At 46.8% G+C, this 14781-nt stretch overlaps 37 non-coding genes across 37 annotated transcripts; all 37 read left to right on the top strand.

The window, feature by feature from the left end:
• Positions 1-304: 304 nt before the first annotated feature.
• trnaq-cug (transfer RNA glutamine (anticodon CUG)) lies at positions 305-376 on the top strand. The gene has a single exon. It is a non-coding gene; the product is annotated as a tRNA-Gln (tRNA).
• A 394-nt stretch (positions 377-770) lies between these two features.
• Positions 771-843, top strand: trnaf-gaa (transfer RNA phenylalanine (anticodon GAA)). Its single transcript has one exon. It is a non-coding gene; the product is annotated as a tRNA-Phe (tRNA).
• A 289-nt stretch (positions 844-1132) lies between these two features.
• trnaq-uug (transfer RNA glutamine (anticodon UUG)) lies at positions 1133-1204 on the top strand. The gene has a single exon. It is a non-coding gene; the product is annotated as a tRNA-Gln (tRNA).
• Positions 1205-1729: 525 nt separating this feature from the next.
• On the top strand, positions 1730-1801 carry trnaq-cug (transfer RNA glutamine (anticodon CUG)). Its single transcript has one exon. It is a non-coding gene; the product is annotated as a tRNA-Gln (tRNA).
• Positions 1802-2138: 337 nt separating this feature from the next.
• Positions 2139-2210, top strand: trnaq-cug (transfer RNA glutamine (anticodon CUG)). The gene has a single exon. It is a non-coding gene; the product is annotated as a tRNA-Gln (tRNA).
• Positions 2211-2604: 394 nt separating this feature from the next.
• Positions 2605-2677, top strand: trnaf-gaa (transfer RNA phenylalanine (anticodon GAA)). Its single transcript has one exon. It is a non-coding gene; the product is annotated as a tRNA-Phe (tRNA).
• Positions 2678-2966: 289 nt separating this feature from the next.
• trnaq-uug (transfer RNA glutamine (anticodon UUG)) lies at positions 2967-3038 on the top strand. The gene has a single exon. It is a non-coding gene; the product is annotated as a tRNA-Gln (tRNA).
• A 525-nt stretch (positions 3039-3563) lies between these two features.
• Positions 3564-3635, top strand: trnaq-cug (transfer RNA glutamine (anticodon CUG)). Its single transcript has one exon. It is a non-coding gene; the product is annotated as a tRNA-Gln (tRNA).
• A 337-nt stretch (positions 3636-3972) lies between these two features.
• On the top strand, positions 3973-4044 carry trnaq-cug (transfer RNA glutamine (anticodon CUG)). Its single transcript has one exon. It is a non-coding gene; the product is annotated as a tRNA-Gln (tRNA).
• A 394-nt stretch (positions 4045-4438) lies between these two features.
• trnaf-gaa (transfer RNA phenylalanine (anticodon GAA)) lies at positions 4439-4511 on the top strand. The gene has a single exon. It is a non-coding gene; the product is annotated as a tRNA-Phe (tRNA).
• Positions 4512-4800: 289 nt separating this feature from the next.
• On the top strand, positions 4801-4872 carry trnaq-uug (transfer RNA glutamine (anticodon UUG)). Its single transcript has one exon. It is a non-coding gene; the product is annotated as a tRNA-Gln (tRNA).
• A 218-nt stretch (positions 4873-5090) lies between these two features.
• Positions 5091-5163, top strand: trnaf-gaa (transfer RNA phenylalanine (anticodon GAA)). The gene has a single exon. It is a non-coding gene; the product is annotated as a tRNA-Phe (tRNA).
• Positions 5164-5390: 227 nt separating this feature from the next.
• trnaq-cug (transfer RNA glutamine (anticodon CUG)) lies at positions 5391-5462 on the top strand. The gene has a single exon. It is a non-coding gene; the product is annotated as a tRNA-Gln (tRNA).
• Positions 5463-5799: 337 nt separating this feature from the next.
• Positions 5800-5871, top strand: trnaq-cug (transfer RNA glutamine (anticodon CUG)). The gene has a single exon. It is a non-coding gene; the product is annotated as a tRNA-Gln (tRNA).
• Positions 5872-6265: 394 nt separating this feature from the next.
• Positions 6266-6338, top strand: trnaf-gaa (transfer RNA phenylalanine (anticodon GAA)). The gene has a single exon. It is a non-coding gene; the product is annotated as a tRNA-Phe (tRNA).
• Positions 6339-6627: 289 nt separating this feature from the next.
• trnaq-uug (transfer RNA glutamine (anticodon UUG)) lies at positions 6628-6699 on the top strand. The gene has a single exon. It is a non-coding gene; the product is annotated as a tRNA-Gln (tRNA).
• A 225-nt stretch (positions 6700-6924) lies between these two features.
• trnaf-gaa (transfer RNA phenylalanine (anticodon GAA)) lies at positions 6925-6997 on the top strand. Its single transcript has one exon. It is a non-coding gene; the product is annotated as a tRNA-Phe (tRNA).
• A 636-nt stretch (positions 6998-7633) lies between these two features.
• trnaq-cug (transfer RNA glutamine (anticodon CUG)) lies at positions 7634-7705 on the top strand. Its single transcript has one exon. It is a non-coding gene; the product is annotated as a tRNA-Gln (tRNA).
• A 394-nt stretch (positions 7706-8099) lies between these two features.
• trnaf-gaa (transfer RNA phenylalanine (anticodon GAA)) lies at positions 8100-8172 on the top strand. Its single transcript has one exon. It is a non-coding gene; the product is annotated as a tRNA-Phe (tRNA).
• A 288-nt stretch (positions 8173-8460) lies between these two features.
• Positions 8461-8532, top strand: trnaq-uug (transfer RNA glutamine (anticodon UUG)). The gene has a single exon. It is a non-coding gene; the product is annotated as a tRNA-Gln (tRNA).
• Positions 8533-8757: 225 nt separating this feature from the next.
• Positions 8758-8830, top strand: trnaf-gaa (transfer RNA phenylalanine (anticodon GAA)). Its single transcript has one exon. It is a non-coding gene; the product is annotated as a tRNA-Phe (tRNA).
• A 227-nt stretch (positions 8831-9057) lies between these two features.
• On the top strand, positions 9058-9129 carry trnaq-cug (transfer RNA glutamine (anticodon CUG)). The gene has a single exon. It is a non-coding gene; the product is annotated as a tRNA-Gln (tRNA).
• A 337-nt stretch (positions 9130-9466) lies between these two features.
• On the top strand, positions 9467-9538 carry trnaq-cug (transfer RNA glutamine (anticodon CUG)). The gene has a single exon. It is a non-coding gene; the product is annotated as a tRNA-Gln (tRNA).
• A 394-nt stretch (positions 9539-9932) lies between these two features.
• Positions 9933-10005, top strand: trnaf-gaa (transfer RNA phenylalanine (anticodon GAA)). The gene has a single exon. It is a non-coding gene; the product is annotated as a tRNA-Phe (tRNA).
• A 288-nt stretch (positions 10006-10293) lies between these two features.
• Positions 10294-10365, top strand: trnaq-uug (transfer RNA glutamine (anticodon UUG)). Its single transcript has one exon. It is a non-coding gene; the product is annotated as a tRNA-Gln (tRNA).
• A 225-nt stretch (positions 10366-10590) lies between these two features.
• Positions 10591-10663, top strand: trnaf-gaa (transfer RNA phenylalanine (anticodon GAA)). Its single transcript has one exon. It is a non-coding gene; the product is annotated as a tRNA-Phe (tRNA).
• A 227-nt stretch (positions 10664-10890) lies between these two features.
• Positions 10891-10962, top strand: trnaq-cug (transfer RNA glutamine (anticodon CUG)). Its single transcript has one exon. It is a non-coding gene; the product is annotated as a tRNA-Gln (tRNA).
• A 337-nt stretch (positions 10963-11299) lies between these two features.
• On the top strand, positions 11300-11371 carry trnaq-cug (transfer RNA glutamine (anticodon CUG)). The gene has a single exon. It is a non-coding gene; the product is annotated as a tRNA-Gln (tRNA).
• Positions 11372-11765: 394 nt separating this feature from the next.
• trnaf-gaa (transfer RNA phenylalanine (anticodon GAA)) lies at positions 11766-11838 on the top strand. Its single transcript has one exon. It is a non-coding gene; the product is annotated as a tRNA-Phe (tRNA).
• A 288-nt stretch (positions 11839-12126) lies between these two features.
• Positions 12127-12198, top strand: trnaq-uug (transfer RNA glutamine (anticodon UUG)). Its single transcript has one exon. It is a non-coding gene; the product is annotated as a tRNA-Gln (tRNA).
• A 225-nt stretch (positions 12199-12423) lies between these two features.
• On the top strand, positions 12424-12496 carry trnaf-gaa (transfer RNA phenylalanine (anticodon GAA)). The gene has a single exon. It is a non-coding gene; the product is annotated as a tRNA-Phe (tRNA).
• Positions 12497-12723: 227 nt separating this feature from the next.
• On the top strand, positions 12724-12795 carry trnaq-cug (transfer RNA glutamine (anticodon CUG)). The gene has a single exon. It is a non-coding gene; the product is annotated as a tRNA-Gln (tRNA).
• A 337-nt stretch (positions 12796-13132) lies between these two features.
• Positions 13133-13204, top strand: trnaq-cug (transfer RNA glutamine (anticodon CUG)). The gene has a single exon. It is a non-coding gene; the product is annotated as a tRNA-Gln (tRNA).
• Positions 13205-13598: 394 nt separating this feature from the next.
• Positions 13599-13671, top strand: trnaf-gaa (transfer RNA phenylalanine (anticodon GAA)). Its single transcript has one exon. It is a non-coding gene; the product is annotated as a tRNA-Phe (tRNA).
• Positions 13672-13959: 288 nt separating this feature from the next.
• On the top strand, positions 13960-14031 carry trnaq-uug (transfer RNA glutamine (anticodon UUG)). The gene has a single exon. It is a non-coding gene; the product is annotated as a tRNA-Gln (tRNA).
• A 225-nt stretch (positions 14032-14256) lies between these two features.
• Positions 14257-14329, top strand: trnaf-gaa (transfer RNA phenylalanine (anticodon GAA)). Its single transcript has one exon. It is a non-coding gene; the product is annotated as a tRNA-Phe (tRNA).
• A 227-nt stretch (positions 14330-14556) lies between these two features.
• trnaq-cug (transfer RNA glutamine (anticodon CUG)) lies at positions 14557-14628 on the top strand. Its single transcript has one exon. It is a non-coding gene; the product is annotated as a tRNA-Gln (tRNA).
• Positions 14629-14781: the final 153 nt, after the last annotated feature.

The following is a 14781-nucleotide window of genomic DNA, read 5'->3' as shown; positions in this document are numbered from 1 at the left end:
AGCTGCCTTAACCGCGTGACGGAGCAATCCTGTTAACACCCGCTGATCTGGGCCGAATTGTAATTCTGTTAAAACGTTTCCACCCACATGCAAGGGAACCTTCTCTACAGAGTGTGAAGTGCTGGAATCTTGCGCTAAAATGCAAACTTGTGCTTCATTTCATACAATTCCCACTTTGTGATATTTGGTTCCTCTCAAGACGTTTTACTCCTCGTGAACGGAGTAATTAAATCTTACCCATTGTTGCCGCAGCTTGCAAATTAAGAAATAGGAATTGTGATGCGAACGCTCCCAAAGGGTCGGAGGTTCCATGGTGTAATGGTTAGCACTCTGGACTCTGAATCCAGCGATCCGAGTTCAAATCTCGGTGGGACCTACTCTTAGTGTTTCCTTCTGCCAATCTTTCAAGGTATGTTTTTGGGACGCCAAACATCAACTGAGTGAACAGCGATTGCCCGCTTGGTATCAGAGATTCGCTATGTATTGCAAGCGTGGCTAAACTAACAAGAAAGAGCCCTCGCGGCACAACGTAGACCGCATCGTTCACAAGCAAGGAAGCAAACTGAAGTTTGGTGTCATGTAGGGCGCGCTTTCTAAGAAACTTGTACAATCAAAAGAATTTTGAAGGTAGCATTTGCTAATTGTGGTGGTGAAACTTGGCAATGTCTCCTGTGAAGCCATTTTTGTTGTTCCAACAAATCTACTTTAGGCGTCCAATGTAGGTCCGAACTTCTCCGACCGTGACCGTGACCGCCGCGTGTTTCTTTTATGCCGAAATAGCTCAGTTGGGAGAGCGTTAGACTGAAGATCTAAAGGTCCCTGGTTCGATCCCGGGTTTCGGCAGACTCAGAGACCTGACTTTGCATTAGGTTTTTAACGGCTGACAATTCAATGTCTCGCATTGTTTTTTGGAATGGTTACCTTGAGCTACTGCAATGCCCTTCATTCTGAGTGTCTTCCAGTGAAAATCTATACAATCATCAATTAGACAGAGTTCTGCTCTCTCGAGTTCACTCGGGTCCCGCTCCTCTCAAGATTCCCCCCTCGTGCTCTGACAGAGATCATCCCTGTCACGGACACCTGGAGTGACCGTCTTGGGGCTTTGGTTGGGAAAGCGAAAAAGCTTCTCAGCGGTTCCATGGTGTAATGGTTAGCACTCTGGACTTTGAATCCAGTGATCCGAGTTCAAATCTCGGTGGAACCTAGTGTTTGATGCATGTGAACCTAGCCTTTCGTGACTGCCCTCTGTTATACGAAAATGGAAAAAGGTATAATAGGCCAAACCACAGGGATGTAACCACGTTGAGGAACCGAACTGATGTCAGAGAGTAGAGTCCTTAATTCTGTGAATACTAAACAAACCTGTCTTTCTGGCCATCGACGTCTGCATTTCTGCAATTTTGATCACTTGCCTGCATACGGCGTTCGAGCCGAAATAGCTCAGTTGGGAGAGCGTTAGACTGAAGATCTAAAGGTCCCTGGTTCGATCCTGGGTTTCGGCAAGCGGAGCTTCGGATCCTCCAAAGCGTCCTTGTGAAGGAGGTTTTTTCCATGTTGTCAGACATCATGCCTACTTGCATCACAAGTTCCTGGCTCACTGTTAGTGTCAACAAGAATGAAATTGACCAAAGTGGAAGCAGCTCACTCATATATAGCTGTAAATCTTTACAATAACACTCCTGTCAGTTTTCGCTCCTCAGTCGTACTCTCAGTGGCTGATGCTTGCAGAGGTTCCATGGTGTAACGGTTAGCACTCTGGACTCTGAATCCAGCGATCCGAGTTCAAATCTCGGTGGGACCTGCTGCTCGGTTTCCTTTGCTAGAGTCTCGGAGCAGCTGCCTTAACCGCGTGACGGAGCAATCCTGTTAACACCCGCTGATCTGGGCCGAATTGTAATTCTGTTAAAACGTTTCCACCCACATGCAAGGGAACCTTCTCTACAGAGTGTGAAGTGCTGGAATCTTGCGCTAAAATGCAAACTTGTGCTTCATTTCATACAATTCCCACTTTGTGATATTTGGTTCCTCTCAAGACGTTTTACTCCTCGTGAACGGAGTAATTAAATCTTACCCATTGTTGCCGCAGCTTGCAAATTAAGAATTAGGAATTGTGATGCGAACGCTCCCGAAGGGTCGGAGGTTCCATGGTGTAATGGTTAGCACTCTGGACTCTGAATCCAGCGATCCGAGTTCAAATCTCGGTGGGACCTACTCTTAGTGTTTCCTTCTGCCAATCTTTCAAGGTATGTTTTTGGGACGCCAAACATCAACTGAGTGAACAGCGATTGCCCGCTTGGTATCAGAGATTCGCTATGTATTGCAAGCGTGGCTAAACTAACAAGAAAGAGCCCTCGCGGCACAACGTAGACCGCATCGTTCACAAGCAAGGAAGCAAACTGAAGTTTGGTGTCATGTAGGGCGCGCTTTCTAAGAAACTTGTACAATCAAAAGAATTTTGAAGGTAGCATTTGCTAATTGTGGTGGTGAAACTTGGCAATGTCTCCTGTGAAGCCATTTTTGTTGTTCCAACAAATCTACTTTAGGCGTCCAATGTAGGTCCGAACTTCTCCGACCGTGACCGTGACCGCCGCGTGTTTCTTTTATGCCGAAATAGCTCAGTTGGGAGAGCGTTAGACTGAAGATCTAAAGGTCCCTGGTTCGATCCCGGGTTTCGGCAGACTCAGAGACCTGACTTTGCATTAGGTTTTTAACGGCTGACAATTCAATGTCTCGCATTGTTTTTTGGAATGGTTACCTTGAGCTACTGCAATGCCCTTCATTCTGAGTGTCTTCCAGTGAAAATCTATACAATCATCAATTAGACAGAGTTCTGCTCTCTCGAGTTCACTCGGGTCCCGCTCCTCTCAAGATTCCCCCCTCGTGCTCTGACAGAGATCATCCCTGTCACGGACACCTGGAGTGACCGTCTTGGGGCTTTGGTTGGGAAAGCGAAAAAGCTTCTCAGCGGTTCCATGGTGTAATGGTTAGCACTCTGGACTTTGAATCCAGTGATCCGAGTTCAAATCTCGGTGGAACCTAGTGTTTGATGCATGTGAACCTAGCCTTTCGTGACTGCCCTCTGTTATACGAAAATGGAAAAAGGTATAATAGGCCAAACCACAGGGATGTAACCACGTTGAGGAACCGAACTGATGTCAGAGAGTAGAGTCCTTAATTCTGTGAATACTAAACAAACCTGTCTTTCTGGCCATCGACGTCTGCATTTCTGCAATTTTGATCACTTGCCTGCATACGGCGTTCGAGCCGAAATAGCTCAGTTGGGAGAGCGTTAGACTGAAGATCTAAAGGTCCCTGGTTCGATCCTGGGTTTCGGCAAGCGGAGCTTCGGATCCTCCAAAGCGTCCTTGTGAAGGAGGTTTTTTCCATGTTGTCAGACATCATGCCTACTTGCATCACAAGTTCCTGGCTCACTGTTAGTGTCAACAAGAATGAAATTGACCAAAGTGGAAGCAGCTCACTCATATATAGCTGTAAATCTTTACAATAACACTCCTGTCAGTTTTCGCTCCTCAGTCGTACTCTCAGTGGCTGACGCTTGCAGAGGTTCCATGGTGTAACGGTTAGCACTCTGGACTCTGAATCCAGCGATCCGAGTTCAAATCTCGGTGGGACCTGCTGCTCGGTTTCCTTTGCTAGAGTCTCGGAGCAGCTGCCTTAACCGCGTGACGGAGCAATCCTGTTAACACCCGCTGATCTGGGCCGAATTGTAATTCTGTTAAAACGTTTCCACCCACATGCAAGGGAACCTTCTCTACAGAGTGTGAAGTGCTGGAATCTTGCGCTAAAATGCAAACTTGTGCTTCATTTCATACAATTCCCACTTTGTGATATTTGGTTCCTCTCAAGACGTTTTACTCCTCGTGAACGGAGTAATTAAATCTAACCCATTGTTGCCGCAGCTTGCAAATTAAGAATTAGGAATTGTGATGCGAACGCTCCTGAAGGGTCGGAGGTTCCATGGTGTAATGGTTAGCACTCTGGACTCTGAATCCAGCGATCCGAGTTCAAATCTCGGTGGGACCTACTCTTAGTGTTTCCTTCTGCCAATCTTTCAAGGTATGTTTTTGGGACGCCAAACATCAACTGAGTGAACAGCGATTGCCCGCTTGGTATCAGAGATTCGCTATGTATTGCAAGCGTGGCTAAACTAACAAGAAAGAGCCCTCGCGGCACAACGTAGACCGCATCGTTCACAAGCAAGGAAGCAAACTGAAGTTTGGTGTCATGTAGGGCGCGCTTTCTAAGAAACTTGTACAATCAAAAGAATTTTGAAGGTAGCATTTGCTAATTGTGGTGGTGAAACTTGGCAATGTCTCCTGTGAAGCCATTTTTGTTGTTCCAACAAATCTACTTTAGGCGTCCAATGTAGGTCCGAACTTCTCCGACCGTGACCGTGACCGCCGCGTGTTTCTTTTATGCCGAAATAGCTCAGTTGGGAGAGCGTTAGACTGAAGATCTAAAGGTCCCTGGTTCGATCCCGGGTTTCGGCAGACTCAGAGACCTGACTTTGCATTAGGTTTTTAACGGCTGACAATTCAATGTCTCGCATTGTTTTTTGGAATGGTTACCTTGAGCTACTGCAATGCCCTTCATTCTGAGTGTCTTCCAGTGAAAATCTATACAATCATCAATTAGACAGAGTTCTGCTCTCTCGAGTTCACTCGGGTCCCGCTCCTCTCAAGATTCCCCCCTCGTGCTCTGACAGAGATCATCCCTGTCACGGACACCTGGAGTGACCGTCTTGGGGCTTTGGTTGGGAAAGCGAAAAAGCTTCTCAGCGGTTGCATGGTGTAATGGTTAGCACTCTGGACTTTGAATCCAGTGATCCGAGTTCAAATCTCGGTGGAACCTAGTGTTTGATGCATGTGAACCTAGCCTTTCGTGACTGCCCTCTGTTATATGAAAAAGGTATAATAGGCCAAACCACAGGGATGTAACCACGTTGAGGAACCGAACTGATGTCAGAGAGTAGAGTCCTTAATTCTGTGAATACTAAACAAACCTGTCTTTCTGGCCATCGACGTCTGCATTTCTGCAATTTTGATCACTTGCCTGCGTACGGCGTTCGAGCCGAAATAGCTCAGTTGGGAGAGCGTTAGACTGAAGATCTAAAGGTCCCTGGTTCGATCCCGGGTTTCGGCAAGCGGAGCTTCGGATCCTCCAAAGCGTCTTTGTGAAGGAGGTTTTTTCCATGTTGTCAGACATCATGCCTACTTGCATCACAAGTTCCTGGCTCACTGTTAGTGTCAACAAGAATGAAATTGACCAAAGTGGAAGCAGCTCACTCATATATAGCTGTAAATCTTTACAATAACACTCCTGTCAGTTTTCGCTCCTCAGTCGTACTCTCAGTGGCTGACGCTTGCAGAGGTTCCATGGTGTAACGGTTAGCACTCTGGACTCTGAATCCAGCGATCCGAGTTCAAATCTCGGTGGGACCTGCTGCTCGGTTTCCTTTGCTAGAGTCTCGGAGCAGCTGCCTTAACCGCGTGACGGAGCAATCCTGTTAACACCCGCTGATCTGGGCCGAATTGTAATTCTGTTAAAACGTTTCCACCCACATGCAAGGGAACCTTCTCTACAGAGTGTGAAGTGCTGGAATCTTGCGCTAAAATGCAAACTTGTGCTTCATTTCATACAATTCCCACTTTGTGATATTTGGTTCCTCTCAAGACGTTTTACTCCTCGTGAACGGAGTAATTAAATCTTACCCATTGTTGCCGCAGCTTGCAAATTAAGAATTAGGAATTGTGATGCGAACGCTCCCGAAGGGTCAGAGGTTCCATGGTGTAATGGTTAGCACTCTGGACTCTGAATCCAGCGATCCGAGTTCAAATCTCGGTGGGACCTACTCTTAGTGTTTCCTTCTGCCAATCTTTCAAGGTATGTTTTTGGGACGCCAAACATCAACTGAGTGAACAGCGATTGCCCGCTTGGTATCAGAGATTCGCTATGTATTGCAAGCGTGGCTAAACTAACAAGAAAGAGCCCTCGCGGCACAACGTAGACCGCATCGTTCACAAGCAAGGAAGCAAACTGAAGTTTGGTGTCATGTAGGGCGCGCTTTCTAAGAAACTTGTACAATCAAAAGAATTTTGAAGGTAGCATTTGCTAATTGTGGTGGTGAAACTTGGCAATGTCTCCTGTGAAGCCATTTTTGTTGTTCCAACAAATCTACTTTAGGCGTCCAATGTAGGTCCGAACTTCTCCGACCGTGACCGTGACCGCCGCGTGTTTCTTTTATGCCGAAATAGCTCAGTTGGGAGAGCGTTAGACTGAAGATCTAAAGGTCCCTGGTTCGATTCCGGGTTTCGGCAGACTCAGAGACCTGACTTTGCATTAGGTTTTTAACGGCTGACAATTCAATGTCTCGCATTGTTTTTTGGAATGGTTACCTTGAGCTACTGCAATGCCCTTCATTCTGAGTGTCTTCCAGTGAAAATCTATACAATCATCAATTAGACAGAGTTCTGCTCTCTCGAGTTCACCCGGGTCCCGCTCCTCTCAAGATTCCCCCCTCGTGCTCTGACAGAGATCATCCCTGTCACGGACACCTGGAGTGACCGTCTTGGGGCTTTGGTTGGGAAAGCGAAAAAGCTTCTCAGCGGTTCCATGGTGTAATGGTTAGCACTCTGGACTTTGAATCCAGTGATCCGAGTTCAAATCTCGGTGGAACCTAGTGTTTGATGCATGTGAACCTAGCCTTTCGTGACTGCCCTCTGTTATATGAAAATGGAAAAAGGTATAATAGGCCAAACCACAGGGATGTAACCACGTTGAGGAACCGAACTGATGTCAGAGAGTAGAGTCCTTAATTCTGTGAATACTAAACAAACCTGTCTTTCTGGCCATCGACGTCTGCATTTCTGCAATTTTGATCACTTGCCTGCGTACGGCGTTCGAGCCGAAATAGCTCAGTTGGGAGAGCGTTAGACTGAAGATCTAAAGGTCCCTGGTTCGATCCCGGGTTTCGGCAAGCGGAGCTTCGGATCCTCCAAAGCGTCCTTGTGAAGGAGGTTTTTTCCATGTTGTCAGACATCATGCCTACTTGCATCACAAGTTCCTGGCTCACTGTTAGTGTCAACAAGAATGAAATTGACCAAAGTGGAAGCAGCTCACTCATATATAGCTGTAAATCTTTACAATAACACTCCTGTCAGTTTTCGCTCCTCAGTCGTACTCTCAGTGGCTGACGCTTGCAGAGGTTCCATGGTGTAACGGTTAGCACTCTGTACTCTGAATCCAGCGATCCGAGTTCAAATCTCGGTGGGACCTGCTGCTCGGTTTCCTTTGCTAGAGTCTCGGAGCAGCTGCCTTAACCGCGTGACGGAGCAATCCTGTTAACACCCGCTGATCTGGGCCGAATTGTAATTCTGTTAAAACGTTTCCACCCACATGCAAGGGAACCTTCTCTACAGAGTGTGAAGTGCTGGAATCTTGCGCTAAAATGCAAACTTGTGCTTCATTTCATACAATTCCCACTTTGTGATATTTGGTTCCTCTCAAGACGTTTTACTCCTCGTGAACGGAGTAATTAAATCTTACCCATTGTTGCCGCAGCTTGCAAATTAAGAATTAGGAATTGTGATGCGAACGCTCCCGAAGGGTCAGAGGTTCCATGGTGTAATGGTTAGCACTCTGGACTCTGAATCCAGCGATCCGAGTTCAAATCTCTGTGGGACCTACTCTTAGTGTTTCCTTCTGCCAATCTTTCAAGGTATGTTTTTGGGACGCCAAACATCAACTGAGTGAACAGCGATTGCCCGCTTGGTATCAGAGATTCACTATGTATTGCAAGCGTGGCTAAACTAACAAGAAAGAGCCCTCGCGGCACAACGTAGACCGCATCGTTCACAAGCAAGGAAGCAAACTGAAGTTTGGTGTCATGTAGGGCGCGCTTTCTAAGAAACTTGTACAATCAAAAGAATTTTGAAGGTAGCATTTGCTAATTGTGGTGGTGAAACTTGGCAATGTCTCCTGTGAAGCCATTTTTGTTGTTCCAACAAATCTACTTTAGGCGTCCAATGTAGGTCCAAACTTCTCCGACCGTGACCGTGACCACCGCGTGTTTCTTTTATGCCGAAATAGCTCAGTTGGGAGAGCGTTAGACTGAAGATCTAAAGGTCCCTGGTTCGATTCCGGGTTTCGGCAGACTCAGAGATCGACTTTGCATTAGGTTTTTAACGGCTGACAATTCAATGTCTCGCATTGTTTTTTGGAATGGTTACCTTGAGCTACTGCAATGCCCTTCATTCTGAGTGTCTTCCAGTGAAAATCTATACAATCATCAATTAGACAGAGTTCTGCTCTCTCGAGTTCACCCGGGTCCCGCTCCTCTCAAGATTCCCCCCTCGTGCTCTGACAGAGATCATCCCTGTCACGGACACCTGGAGTGACCGTCTTGGGGCTTTGGTTGGGAAAGCGAAAAAGCTTCTCAGCGGTTCCATGGTGTAATGGTTAGCACTCTGGACTTTGAATCCAGTGATCCGAGTTCAAATCTCGGTGGAACCTAGTGTTTGATGCATGTGAACCTAGCCTTTCGTGACTGCCCTCTGTTATATGAAAATGGAAAAAGGTATAATAGGCCAAACCACAGGGATGTAACCACGTTGAGGAACCGAACTGATGTCAGAGAGTAGAGTCCTTAATTCTGTGAATACTAAACAAACCTGTCTTTCTGGCCATCGACGTCTGCATTTCTGCAATTTTGATCACTTGCCTGCGTACGGCGTTCGAGCCGAAATAGCTCAGTTGGGAGAGCGTTAGACTGAAGATCTAAAGGTCCCTGGTTCGATCCCGGGTTTCGGCAAGCGGAGCTTCGGATCCTCCAAAGCGTCCTTGTGAAGGAGGTTTTTTCCATGTTGTCAGACATCATGCCTACTTGCATCACAAGTTCCTGGCTCACTGTTAGTGTCAACAAGAATGAAATTGACCAAAGTGGAAGCAGCTCACTCATATATAGCTGTAAATCTTTACAATAACACTCCTGTCAGTTTTCGCTCCTCAGTCGTACTCTCAGTGGCTGACGCTTGCAGAGGTTCCATGGTGTAACGGTTAGCACTCTGGACTCTGAATCCAGCGATCCGAGTTCAAATCTCGGTGGGACCTGCTGCTCGGTTTCCTTTGCTAGAGTCTCGGAGCAGCTGCCTTAACCGCATGACGGAGCAATCCTGTTAACACCCGCTGATCTGGGCCGAATTGTAATTCTGTTAAAACGTTTCCACCCACATGCAAGGGAACCTTCTCTACAGAGTGTGAAGTGCTGGAATCTTGCGCTAAAATGCAAACTTGTGCTTCATTTCATACAATTCCCACTTTGTGATATTTGGTTCCTCTCAAGACGTTTTACTCCTCGTGAACGGAGTAATTAAATCTTACCCATTGTTGCCGCAGCTTGCAAATTAAGAATTAGGAATTGTGATGCGAACGCTCCCGAAGGGTCAGAGGTTCCATGGTGTAATGGTTAGCACTCTGGACTCTGAATCCAGCGATCCGAGTTCAAATCTCTGTGGGACCTACTCTTAGTGTTTCCTTCTGCCAATCTTTCAAGGTATGTTTTTGGGACGCCAAACATCAACTGAGTGAACAGCGATTGCCCGCTTGGTATCAGAGATTCGCTATGTATTGCAAGCGTGGCTAAACTAACAAGAAAGAGCCCTCGCGGCACAACGTAGACCGCATCGTTCACAAGCAAGGAAGCAAACTGAAGTTTGGTGTCATGTAGGGCGCGCTTTCTAAGAAACTTGTACAATCAAAAGAATTTTGAAGGTAGCATTTGCTAATTGTGGTGGTGAAACTTGGCAATGTCTCCTGTGAAGCCATTTTTGTTGTTCCAACAAATCTACTTTAGGCGTCCAATGTAGGTCCGAACTTCTCCGACCGTGACCGTGACCGCCGCGTGTTTCTTTTATGCCGAAATAGCTCAGTTGGGAGAGCGTTAGACTGAAGATCTAAAGGTCCCTGGTTCGATTCCGGGTTTCGGCAGACTCAGAGATCGACTTTGCATTAGGTTTTTAACGGCTGACAATTCAATGTCTCGCATTGTTTTTTGGAATGGTTACCTTGAGCTACTGCAATGCCCTTCATTCTGAGTGTCTTCCAGTGAAAATCTATACAATCATCAATTAGACAGAGTTCTGCTCTCTCGAGTTCACCCGGGTCCCGCTCCTCTCAAGATTCCCCCCTCGTGCTCTGACAGAGATCATCCCTGTCACGGACACCTGGAGTGACCGTCTTGGGGCTTTGGTTGGGAAAGCGAAAAAGCTTCTCAGCGGTTCCATGGTGTAATGGTTAGCACTCTGGACTTTGAATCCAGTGATCCGAGTTCAAATCTCGGTGGAACCTAGTGTTTGATGCATGTGAACCTAGCCTTTCGTGACTGCCCTCTGTTATATGAAAATGGAAAAAGGTATAATAGGCCAAACCACAGGGATGTAACCACGTTGAGGAACCGAACTGATGTCAGAGAGTAGAGTCCTTAATTCTGTGAATACTAAACAAACCTGTCTTTCTGGCCATCGACGTCTGCATTTCTGCAATTTTGATCACTTGCCTGCGTACGGCGTTCGAGCCGAAATAGCTCAGTTGGGAGAGCGTTAGACTGAAGATCTAAAGGTCCCTGGTTCGATCCCGGGTTTCGGCAAGCGGAGCTTCGGATCCTCCAAAGCGTCTTTGTGAAGGAGGTTTTTTCCATGTTGTCAGACATCATGCCTACTTGCATCACAAGTTCCTGGCTCACTGTTAGTGTCAACAAGAATGAAATTGACCAAAGTGGAAGCAGCTTACTCATATATAGCTGTAAATCTTTACAATAACACTCCTGTCAGTTTTCGCTCCTCAGTCGTACTCTCAGTGGCTGACGCTTGCAGAGGTTCCATGGTGTAACGGTTAGCACTCTGGACTCTGAATCCAGCGATCCGAGTTCAAATCTCGGTGGGACCTGCTGCTCGGTTTCCTTTGCTAGAGTCTCGGAGCAGCTGCCTTAACCGCGTGACGGAGCAATCCTGTTAACACCCGCTGATCTGGGCCGAATTGTAATTCTGTTAAAACGTTTCCACCCACATGCAAGGGAACCTTCTCTACAGAGTGTGAAGTGCTGGAATCTTGCGCTAAAATGCAAACTTGTGCTTCATTTCATACAATTCCCACTTTGTGATATTTGGTTCCTCTCAAGACGTTTTACTCCTCGTGAACGGAGTAATTAAATCTTACCCATTGTTGCCGCAGCTTGCAAATTAAGAATTAGGAATTGTGATGCGAACGCTCCCGAAGGGTCAGAGGTTCCATGGTGTAATGGTTAGCACTCTGGACTCTGAATCCAGCGATCCGAGTTCAAATCTCTGTGGGACCTACTCTTAGTGTTTCCTTCTGCCAATCTTTCAAGGTATGTTTTTGGGACGCCAAACATCAACTGAGTGAACAGCGATTGCCCGCTTGGTATCAGAGATTCGCTATGTATTGCAAGCGTGGCTAAACTAACAAGAAAGAGCCCTCGCGGCACAACGTAGACCGCATCGTTCACAAGCAAGGAAGCAAACTGAAGTTTGGTGTCATGTAGGGCGCGCTTTCTAAGAAACTTGTACAATCAAAAGAATTTTGAAGGTAGCATTTGCTAATTGTGGTGGTGAAACTTGGCAATGTCTCCTGTGAAGCCATTTTTGTTGTTCCAACAAATCTACTTTAGGCGTCCAATGTAGGTCCGAACTTCTCCGACCGTGACCGTGACCGCCGCGTGTTTCTTTTATGCCGAAATAGCTCAGTTGGGAGAGCGTTAGACTGAAGATCTAAAGGTCCCTGGTTCGATTCCGGGTTTCGGCAGACTCAGAGATCGACTTTGCATTAGGTTTTTAACGGCTGACAATTCAATGTCTCGCATTGTTTTTTGGAATGGTTACCTTGAGCTACTGCAATGCCCTTCATTCTGAGTGTCTTCCAGTGAAAATCTATACAATCATCAATTAGACAGAGTTCTGCTCTCTCGAGTTCACCCGGGTCCCGCTCCTCTCAAGATTCCCCCCTCGTGCTCTGACAGAGATCATCCCTGTCACGGACACCTGGAGTGACCGTCTTGGGGCTTTGGTTGGGAAAGCGAAAAAGCTTCTCAGCGGTTCCATGGTGTAATGGTTAGCACTCTGGACTTTGAATCCAGTGATCCGAGTTCAAATCTCGGTGGAACCTAGTGTTTGATGCATGTGAACCTAGCCTTTCGTGACTGCCCTCTGTTATATGAAAATGGAAAAAGGTATAATAGGCCAAACCACAGGGATGTAACCACGTTGAGGAACCGAACTGATGTCAGAGAGTAGAGTCCTTAATTCTGTGAATACTAAACAAACCTGTCTTTCTGGCCATCGACGTCTGCATTTCTGCAATTTTGATCACTTGCCTGCGTACGGCGTTCGAGCCGAAATAGCTCAGTTGGGAGAGCGTTAGACTGAAGATCTAAAGGTCCCTGGTTCGATCCCGGGTTTCGGCAAGCGGAGCTTCGGATCCTCCAAAGCGTCTTTGTGAAGGAGGTTTTTTCCATGTTGTCAGACATCATGCCTACTTGCATCACAAGTTCCTGGCTCACTGTTAGTGTCAACAAGAATGAAATTGACCAAAGTGGAAGCAGCTTACTCATATATAGCTGTAAATCTTTACAATAACACTCCTGTCAGTTTTCGCTCCTCAGTCGTACTCTCAGTGGCTGACGCTTGCAGAGGTTCCATGGTGTAACGGTTAGCACTCTGGACTCTGAATCCAGCGATCCGAGTTCAAATCTCGGTGGGACCTGCTGCTCGGTTTCCTTTGCTAGAGTCTCGGAGCAGCTGCCTTAACCGCGTGACGGAGCAATCCTGTTAACACCCGCTGATCTGGGCCGAATTGTAATTCTGTTAAAACGTTTCCACCCACATGCAAGGGAACCTTCTCTACAGAGTGTGAAGTGCTGGAATCTTGCGCTAAAATGCAAACTTGTGCTTCATTTCATACAATTCCCACTTTGTGATATTTGGTTCCTCTCAAGACGTTTTACTCCTCGTGAACGGAGTAATTAAATCTTACCCATTGTTGCCGCAGCTTGCAAATTAAGAATTAGGAATTGTGATGCGAACGCTCCCGAAGGGTCAGAGGTTCCATGGTGTAATGGTTAGCACTCTGGACTCTGAATCCAGCGATCCGAGTTCAAATCTCTGTGGGACCTACTCTTAGTGTTTCCTTCTGCCAATCTTTCAAGGTATGTTTTTGGGACGCCAAACATCAACTGAGTGAACAGCGATTGCCCGCTTGGTATCAGAGATTCACTATGTATTGCAAGCGTGGCTAAACTAACAAGAAAGAGCCCTCGCGGCACAACGTAGACCGCATCGTTCACAAGCAAGGAAGCAAACTGAAGTTTGGTGTCATGTAGGGCGCGCTTTCTAAGAAACTTGTACAATCAAAAGAATTTTGAAGGTAGCATTTGCTAATTGTGGTGGTGAAACTTGGCAATGTCTCCTGTGAAGCCATTTTTGTTGTTCCAACAAATCTACTTTAGGCGTCCAATGTAGGTCCAAACTTCTCCGACCGTGACCGTGACCGCCGCGTGTTTCTTTTATGCCGAAATAGCTCAGTTGGGAGAGCGTTAGACTGAAGATCTAAAGGTCCCTGGTTCGATTCCGGGTTTCGGCAGACTCAGAGATCGACTTTGCATTAGGTTTTTAACGGCTGACAATTCAATGTCTCGCATTGTTTTTTGGAATGGTTACCTTGAGCTACTGCAATGCCCTTCATTCTGAGTGTCTTCCAGTGAAAATCTATACAATCATCAATTAGACAGAGTTCTGCTCTCTCGAGTTCACCCGGGTCCCGCTCCTCTCAAGATTCCCCCCTCGTGCTCTGACAGAGATCATCCCTGTCACGGACACCTGGAGTGACCGTCTTGGGGCTTTGGTTGGGAAAGCGAAAAAGCTTCTCAGCGGTTCCATGGTGTAATGGTTAGCACTCTGGACTTTGAATCCAGTGATCCGAGTTCAAATCTCGGTGGAACCTAGTGTTTGATGCATGTGAACCTAGCCTTTCGTGACTGCCCTCTGTTATATGAAAATGGAAAAAGGTATAATAGGCCAAACCACAGGGATGTAACCACGTTGAGGAACCGAACTGATGTCAGAGAGTAGAGTCCTTAATTCTGTGAATACTAAACAAACCTGTCTTTCTGGCCATCGACGTCTGCATTTCTGCAATTTTGATCACTTGCCTGCGTACGGCGTTCGAGCCGAAATAGCTCAGTTGGGAGAGCGTTAGACTGAAGATCTAAAGATCCCTGGTTCGATCCCGGGTTTCGGCAAGCGGAGCTTCGGATCCTCCAAAGCGTCCTTGTGAAGGAGGTTTTTTCCATGTTGTCAGACATCATGCCTACTTGCATCACAAGTTCCTGGCTCACTGTTAGTGTCAACAAGAATGAAATTGACCAAAGTGGAAGCAGCTCACTCATATATAGCTGTAAATCTTTACAATAACACTCCTGTCAGTTTTCGCTCCTCAGTCGTACTCTCAGTGGCTGACGCTTGCAGAGGTTCCATGGTGTAACGGTTAGCACTCTGGACTCTGAATCCAGCGATCAGAGTTCAAATCTCGGTGGGACCTCCTGCTCGGTTTCCTTTGCTAGAGTCTCGGAGCAGCTGCCTTAACCGCGTGACGGAGCAATCCTGTTAACACCCGCTGATCTGGGCCGAATTGTAATTCTGTTAAAACGTTTCCACCCACATGCAAGGGAACCTTCTCTACAGAGTGTGAAGT

The sequence above is a fragment of the Hoplias malabaricus genome, chromosome 2 (genome assembly GCF_029633855.1).
Source record: "Hoplias malabaricus isolate fHopMal1 chromosome 2, fHopMal1.hap1, whole genome shotgun sequence".
Classification (NCBI taxonomy): Eukaryota; Metazoa; Chordata; class Actinopteri; order Characiformes; family Erythrinidae; genus Hoplias; species Hoplias malabaricus.
The sequence above is the reverse complement of the archived record's forward strand: the minus strand, read 5'-3'. Positions and strand labels throughout refer to the sequence as shown.